Source organism: Rutidosis leptorrhynchoides, chromosome 6, assembly GCF_046630445.1.
Source record: "Rutidosis leptorrhynchoides isolate AG116_Rl617_1_P2 chromosome 6, CSIRO_AGI_Rlap_v1, whole genome shotgun sequence".
In the NCBI taxonomy this organism is placed as follows: domain Eukaryota; kingdom Viridiplantae; phylum Streptophyta; class Magnoliopsida; order Asterales; family Asteraceae; genus Rutidosis; species Rutidosis leptorrhynchoides.
The window spans coordinates 234,560,671-234,569,081 of NC_092338.1; positions in this window are offsets into that span (position 1 = coordinate 234,560,671).

Sequence of the window (8,411 nt, forward strand, 5' to 3'; positions counted from 1 at the left end):
TTACATAATATACAATACAAGTTGATTAAGTTATGGTTGGAATAGATTTGTTACCAATTTTCACGTAGCTAAAATGAGAAAAATTATCCAATCTTGTTTTACCCATAACTTCTTCATTTTAAATCCATTTTGAGTGAATCAAATTGCTATGGTTTCATATTGAACTCTATTTTATGAATCTAAACAGAAAAAGTATAGGTTTATAGTCGGAAAAATAAGTTACAAGTCGTTTTTGTAAAGGTAGTCATTTCAGTCGAAAGAACGACGTCTAGATGACCATTTTAGAAAACATACTTCCACTTTGAGTTTAACCATAATTTTTGGATATAGTTTCATGTTCATAATAAAAATCATTTTCTCAGAATAACAACTTTTAAATCAAAGTTTATCATAGTTTTTAATTAACTAACCCAAAACAGCCCGCGGTGTTACTACGACGGCGTAAATCCGGTTTTACGGTGTTTTTCGTGTTTCCAGGTTTTAAATCATTAAGTTAGCATATCATATAGATATAGAACATGTGTTTAGTTGATTTTAAAAGTCAAGTTAGAAGGATTAACTTTTGTTTGCGAACAAGTTTAGAATTAACTAAACTATGTTCTAGTGATTACAAGTTTAAACCTTCGAATAAGATAGCTTTATATGTATGAATCGAATGATGTTATGAACATCATTACTACCTTAAGTTCCTTGGATAAACCTACTGGAAAAGAGAAAAATAGATCTAGCTTCAATGGATCCTTGGATGGCTCGAAGTTCTTGAAGTAGAATCATGACACGAAAACAAGTTCAAGTAAGATCATCACTTGAAATAAGATTGTTATAGTTATAGAAATTGAACCAAAGTTTGAATATGGTTATTACCTTGTATTAGAATGATAACCTACTGTAAGAAACAAAGATTTCTTGAGGTTGGATGATCACCTTACAAGATTGGAAGTGAGCTAGCAAACTTGAAAGTATTCTTGATTTTATGAAACTAGAACTTTTGGAATTTATGAAGAACACTTAGAACTTGAAGATAGAACTTGAGAGAGATTAATTAGATGAAGAAAATTGAAGAATGAAAGTTTTTGTAGGTGTTTTTGGTCGTTGGTATATGGATTAGATATAAAGGATATGTAATTTTGTTTTCATGTAAATAAGTCATGAATGATTACTCATATTTTTGTAATTTTATGAGATATTTCATGCTAGTTGCCAAATGATGGTTCCCACATGTGTTAGGTGACTCACATGGGCTACTAAGAGCTGATCATTGGAGTGTATATACCAATAGTACATACATCTAAAAGCTGTGTATTGTACGAGTACGAATACGGGTGCATACGAGTAGAATTGTTGATGAAACTGAATGAGGATGTAATTGTAAGCATTTTTGTTAAGTAGAAGTATTTTGATAAGTGTATTGAAGTCTTTAAAAAGTGTATAAATACATATTAAAACACTACATGTATATACATTTTAACTGAGTCGTTAAGTCATCGTTAGTCGTTACATGTAAGTGTTGTTTTGAAACCTTTAGGTTAACGATCTTGTTAAATGTTGTTAACCCAATGTTTATAATATCAAATAAGATTTTAAATTATTATATTATCATGATATTATCATGTATGAATATCTCTTAATATGATATATATACATTAAATGTCTTTACAACGATAATCGTTACATATATGTCTCGTTTAAAAATCATTAAGTTAGTAGTCTTGTTTTTACATACGTAGTTCATTGTTAATATACTTAATGATATGTTTACTTATCATAGTATCATGTTAACTATATATATATCCATATATATGTCATCATATATTTTTTACAAGTTTTAACGTTCGTGAATCACCGGTCAACTTGGGTGGTCAATTGTCTATATGAAACATATTTCAATTAATCAAGTCTTAACAAGTTTGATTGCTTAACATGTTGGAAATATTTAATCATGTAAATATCAATCTCAATTAATATATATAAACATGGAAAAGTTCGGGTCACTACAGTACCTACCCGTTAAATAAATTTCGTCCCGAAATTTTAAGCTGTTGAAGGTGTTGACGAATCTTCTGGAAATAAATGCGGGTATTTCTTTTTCATATGATCTTCACGCTCCCAGGTGAACTCGGGTCCTCTACGAGCATTCCATCGAACCTTAACAATTGGTATCTTGTTTTGCTTAAGTCTTTTAACCTCACGATCCATTATTTTGACGGGTTCTTCGATGAATTGAAGTTTTTCGTTGATTTGGATTTCATCTAACGGAATAGTGAGATCTTCTTTAGCAAAACATTTCTTCAAATTCGAGACGTGGAAAGTGTTATGTACAGCCGCGAGTTGTTGAGGTAACTCTAGTCGGTAAGCTACTGGTCCGACACGATCAATAATCTTGAATGGTCCAATATACCTTGGATTTAATTTCCCTCGTTTACCAAATCGAACAACGCCTTTCCAAGGTGCAACTTTAAGCATGACCATCTCTCCAATTTCAAATTCTATATCTTTTCTTTTAATGTCAGCGTAGCTCTTTTGTCGACTTTGGGCGGTTTTCAACCGTTGTTGAATTTGGATGATCTTCTCGGTAGTTTCTTGTATAATCTCCGGACCCGTAATCTGTCTATCCCCCACTTCACTCCAAAAAATCGGAGACCTGCACTTTCTACCATAAAGTGCTTCAAACGGCGCCATCTCAATGCTTGAATGGTAGCTGTTGTTGTGGGAAAATTCTGCTAACGGTAGATGTCGATCCCAACTGTTTCCGAAATCAATAACACATGCTCGTAGCATGTCTTCAAGCGTTTGTATCGTCCTTTCGCTCTGCCCATCAGTTTGTGGATGATAGGCAGTACTCATGTCTAGACGAGTTCCTAATGCTTGCTGTAATGTCTGCCAGAATCTTGAAATAAATCTGCCATCCCTATCAGAGATAATAGAGATTGGTATTCCATGTCTGGAGACGACTTCCTTCAAATACAGTCGTGCTAACTTCTCCATCTTGTCATCTTCTCTTATTGGCAGGAAGTGTGCTGATTTGGTGAGACGATCAACTATTACCCAAATAGTATCAAAACCACTTGCAGTCCTTGGCAATTTAGTGATGAAATCCATGGTAATGTTTTCCAATTTCCATTCCGGGATTTCGGGTTGTTGAAGTAGACCTGATGGTTTCTGATGCTCAACTTTGACCTTAGAACACGTCAAACATTCTCCTACGTATTTAGCAACATCGGCTTTCATACCCGGCCACCAAAAATGTTTCTTGAGATCCTTGTACATCTTCCCCGTTCCAGGATGTATTGAGTATCTGGTTTTATGAGCTTCTCTAAGTACCATTTCTCTCATATCTCCAAATTTCGGTACCCAAATCCTTTCAGCCCTATACCGGGTTCCGTCTTCCTGAATATTAAGATGCTTCTCCGATCCTTTGGGTATTTCATCCTTTAAATTTCCCTCTTTTAAAACTCCTTGTTGCGCCTCCTTTATTTGAGTAGTAATGTTATTATGAATCATTATATTCATAGATTTTACTCGAATGGGTTCTCTGTCCTTCCTGCTCAAGGCATCGGCTACCACATTTGCCTTCCCCGGGTGGTAACGAATCTCAAAGTCGTAATCATTCAATAATTCAATCCACCTACGCTGCCTCATATTCAGTTGTTTCTGATTAAATATGTGTTGAAGATTTTTGTGGTCGGTATATATAATACTTTTGACCCCATATAAGTAGTGCCTCCAAGTCTTTAATGCAAAAACAACCACGCCTAATTCCAAATCATGCGTCGTATAATTTTGTTCGTGAATCTTCAATTGTCTAGACGCATAAGCATTAATACACAACCGAGACCTTGCTTTGATGCATCACAATAAATCACAAAATCATCATTCCCTTCAGGCAATGACAATATAGGTGCCGTAGTTAGCTTTTTCTTCAATAACTGAAACGCTTTCTGTTGTTCATCATTCCATTCAAATTTCTTCCCTTTATGCGTTAATGCAGTCAAGGGTTTTGCTATTCTGGAAAAGTCTTGGATGAACCTTCTGTAGTAACCAGCTAGACCTAAAAACTGGCGTATGTGTTTCGGAGTTTTCGGGGTTTCCCACTTTTCAACAGTTTCTATCTTTGCCGGATCCACCTTAATACCTTCTTTGTTCACTATGTGACCGAGGAATTGAACTTCTTCCAACCAAAATACACACTTTGAAAACTTAGCGTACAATTCTTCCTTCCTCAATACTTCTAACACCTTTCTCAAATGTTCACCGTGTTCTTGGTCATTCTTTGAGTAAATAAGTATGTCATCAATGAAAACAATGACAAACTTGTCAAGGTATGGTCCACACACTCGGTTCATAAGGTCCATGAACACAGCTGGTGCATTAGTTAAACCAAACGGCATGACCATAAACTCGTAATGACCATAACGTGTTCTGAAAGCAGTCTTTGGAATATCATCTTCTTTCACCCGCATTTGATGATACCCGGAACGTAAGTCAATCTTTGAATAAACAGACGAGCCTTGTAGTTAATCAAATAAGTCATCGATTCTCGGTAGCGGGTAGCGGTTCTTGATGGTAAGTTTGTTCAACACTCGGTAGTCGATACACAACCTGAATGTACCATCTATCTTCTTGACAAACAAAACAGGAGCTCCCCACGGTGATGTGCTTGGTCGAATGAAACCACGCTCTAAAAGTTCTTGTAATTTGCTTTGTAGTTCTTTCATCTCGCTGGGTACGAGTCTGTAAGGAGCACGAGCTATTGGTGCAGCTCCTGGTACAAGATCTATTTGAATTTCAACGGATCGATGTGGGGGTAATCCCGGTAATTCTTTCGAAAATACATCAGGAAATTCTTTTGCGACGGGAACATCATTGATGCTCTTTTCTTCAGTTTGTACTTTCTCGACGTGTGCTAGAACAGCATAGCAACCTTTTCTTATTAGTTTTTATGCCTTCAAATTACTAATAAGATGTAGCTTCGTGTTGCCCTTTTCTCCGTACACCATTAAGGGTTTTCCTTTTTCTCATATAATGCGAATTGCATTTTTGTAACAAACGATCTCCACTTTCACTTCTTTCAACCAGTCCATACCGATTATCACATCAAAACTCCCTATCTCTACTGGTATCAAATCAATCTTAAATGTTTCACTAACCAGTTTAATTTCTCGATTCCGACATATATTATCTGCTGAAATTAATTTACCATTTGCTAATTCAAGTAAAAATTTACTATCCAAAGGCGTAAATGGACAACTTAATTTAGCACAAAAATTTCTACTCATATAGCTTCTATCCGCACCCGAATCAAATAAAACGTAAGCAGATTTATTGTCAATAAGAAACGTACCCGTAACAAGCTCCGGGTCTTCCTGTGCCTCTGCCGCATTAATATTGAAAACTCTTCCACGGCCTTGTCCATTCGTGTTCTCCTGGTTCGGGCAATTTCTAATAATGTGTCCCGGTTTTCCACATTTATAACAAACTACATTGGCATAACTTGCTCCGACACTACTTGCTCCGCCATTACTCGTTTCGACACCATTTGTTCCTTTCGTTCTATTAACCCCTGGTCCGTAGACCTCACACTTCGCCGCGCTATGAACATTTCTTTTACACTTGTTGCAAAATTTGGTGCAGAACCCCGAGTGATTCTTTTCACACCTTTGGCATAACTGCTTCTGATTGTTGTTGTTGTTGCGGTTATTATTGTTGTTGGGATGATTTTTGTAGTTGCTGTTGTTGTTGTTGTTGTTGTTGTTGGGCCGTTTGTTGTAGTTGCGATTGATGTTGCGATTGTTGGGATAATTGTTGCGATTATTGTTGTAATTGCTGTTGTTGTTGTATTGGTGATTCTTATCACCGTTTTCCTCCCACTTTCTTTTGACTTGCTTCACATTGGCCTCTTCAGCAGTCTGTTCTTTAATTCTTTCTTCAATCTGGTTCACGAGTTTGTGAGCCATTCTACATGCCTGTTGTATGGAGGCGGGCTCATGTGAACTTATATCTTCTTGGATTCTTTCCGGTAATCCTTTCACAAACGCGTCGATCTTCTCTTCCTCATCTTCGAATGCTCCCGGACACAATAGGCACAATTCTGTGAATCGTCTTTCGTACGTGGTAATATCAAATCCTTGGGTTCGTAACCCTCTAAGTTCTGTCTTGAGCTTATTGACCTCGGTTCTGGGATGGTACTTCTCGTTCATCAAGTGCTTGAATGCTGACCACGGTAGTGCGTACGCATCGTCTTGTCCCACTTGCTCTACATAGGTATTCCACCATGTTAACGTAGAACCTGTGAAGGTATGCGTAGCGTACTTTACTTTGTCCTCTTCAGTACACTTACTTATGGCAAACACCGATTCGACCTTCTCGGTCCACCGTTTCAATCCGATCGGTCCTTCGGTTCCATCAAATTCCAAAGGTTTGCAGGCAGTGAATTCTTTGTAGGTGCATCCTACACGATTTCCTGTACTGCTAGATCCAAGGTTATTGTTGGTATGTAGCGCAGCCTGTACTGCGGCTATGTTTGAAGCTAGAAAAGTACGGAATTCCTCTTCATTCATATTCACGGTGTGTCGAGTAGTCGGTGCCATTTCCTTCAAAATAGTTAAATGGAACAAGTTAATCATACAGAATATTAAGAGTAGTTAATAGTATTTCGTAGCATAATATGAACTCATTTATAAAAGCTTTTTCTTCATATTAGCGTTTTATAAGTTTAAATTCGGGTAGTACCTACCCGTTAAGTTCATACTTAGTAGCTAATATACAATTCAACTACTACAATTCTATATGAAAAACTGATTATAATAATATTTCGCGTTCAAACTTTTACACAATATTTTACAAACTTACAATACCGCTTATTTTACATATAGCATGAAATATAGCACACAATAAATTTGATACAAGATGGTTGTGAAGATAATTCTAGCTAGTACACAAGTCGTTCAGCAAAGGCAATAAAGACACGTAATTCATACGTCCAGAAACAAGTCATGCATTCTGGTTTTACTAGGATTACTTCCCATCCTTGGTCTTGTGGAACATAACCGTTATAGCCGTTGATAAGACAGCGTGTTGTAACGTCGTCAAAGGGACGAGGGTTACGTAATGTCCAACAGTCCCGTAACAATCTAAAAACCTCATTTCTTACCCCAATTACCGACTCCGTCACTTGTGGGAACGTTTTGTTTAATAGTTGTAGCCCGATGTTCTTGTTCTCACTTTGGTGAGAAGCGAACATTACTAATCCGTAAGCATAACATGCTTCTTTATGTTGCATGTTAGCCGCTTTTTCTAAATCACAAATCCAATATTCGGATATATTGAGTCAAAATAATTTCTTAACCCATTGCGTAAAATAGCATTTGGGTTCCCCGCAATATATGCGTCAAAGTAAACACATCGTAACTTATGGATTTCCCAATGTGATATCCCCCATCTTTCGAACGAAAGCCTTTTATAAACCAAGGCATTCTTGGAACGTTCTTCGAATGTCTTACAAACTGATCTCGCCTTAAGTAGTTGTGCCGAAGAATTCTGACCGACTCTAGACAAGATTTCATCAATCATGTCTCCGGGTAGGTCTCTTAAAATATTGGGTTGTCTATCCATTTTGTGTTTTTATACTGTAAAATAGACAAGAGTTAGATTCATAAAAAAAAAATACTTATTAATACAAGCAATTTTTACATATATCATAAAGCATAAGCACACTATATTACATATATTACACCACACGAATACAACTATCTTATTCCGACTCGCTTGTTTCTTCTTCTTCTTCGGTTTTGGTTCATTTTGCCAAGTTTCTAGGGATATATGATGTTCCCCTAATACGAGCCGTCGTGATCCACATTGGTTTAGAAAAACCTGGTGGTTTAGAGGTTCCCGGGTCATTGTTACAACTTAAGGACTTCGGGGGTTGACGATACATATAAAGTTCATCGGGGTTGGAATTAGATTTCTCTATTTTTATGTCCTTTCCCTTATTATTTTCTTTTGCCTTTTTAAATTCAGTTGGGGTAATTTCTATAACATCATCGGAATTCTCGTCGGAATCCGATTCATCGGAGAATTGGTAATCCTCCCAATATTTTGCTTCCTTGGCGGAAACACCATTGACCATAATTAACCTTGGTCGGTTGGTTGAGGATTTTCTTTTACTTAACCGTTTTATTATTTCCCCCACCGGTTCTATTTCTTCATCCGGTTCCGATTCTTCTTCCGGTTCCGATTCTTCTTCCGGTTCCGAATCTTCTTCCGGTTCCTCTTCGGGAACTTGTGAATCAGTCCACGAATCATTCCAATTTACATTTGACTCTTCATTATTATTAGGTGAGTCAATGGGACTTGTTCTAGAGGTAGACATCTATCACATAATATCAAACGCGTTAAGAGATTAATATATCACA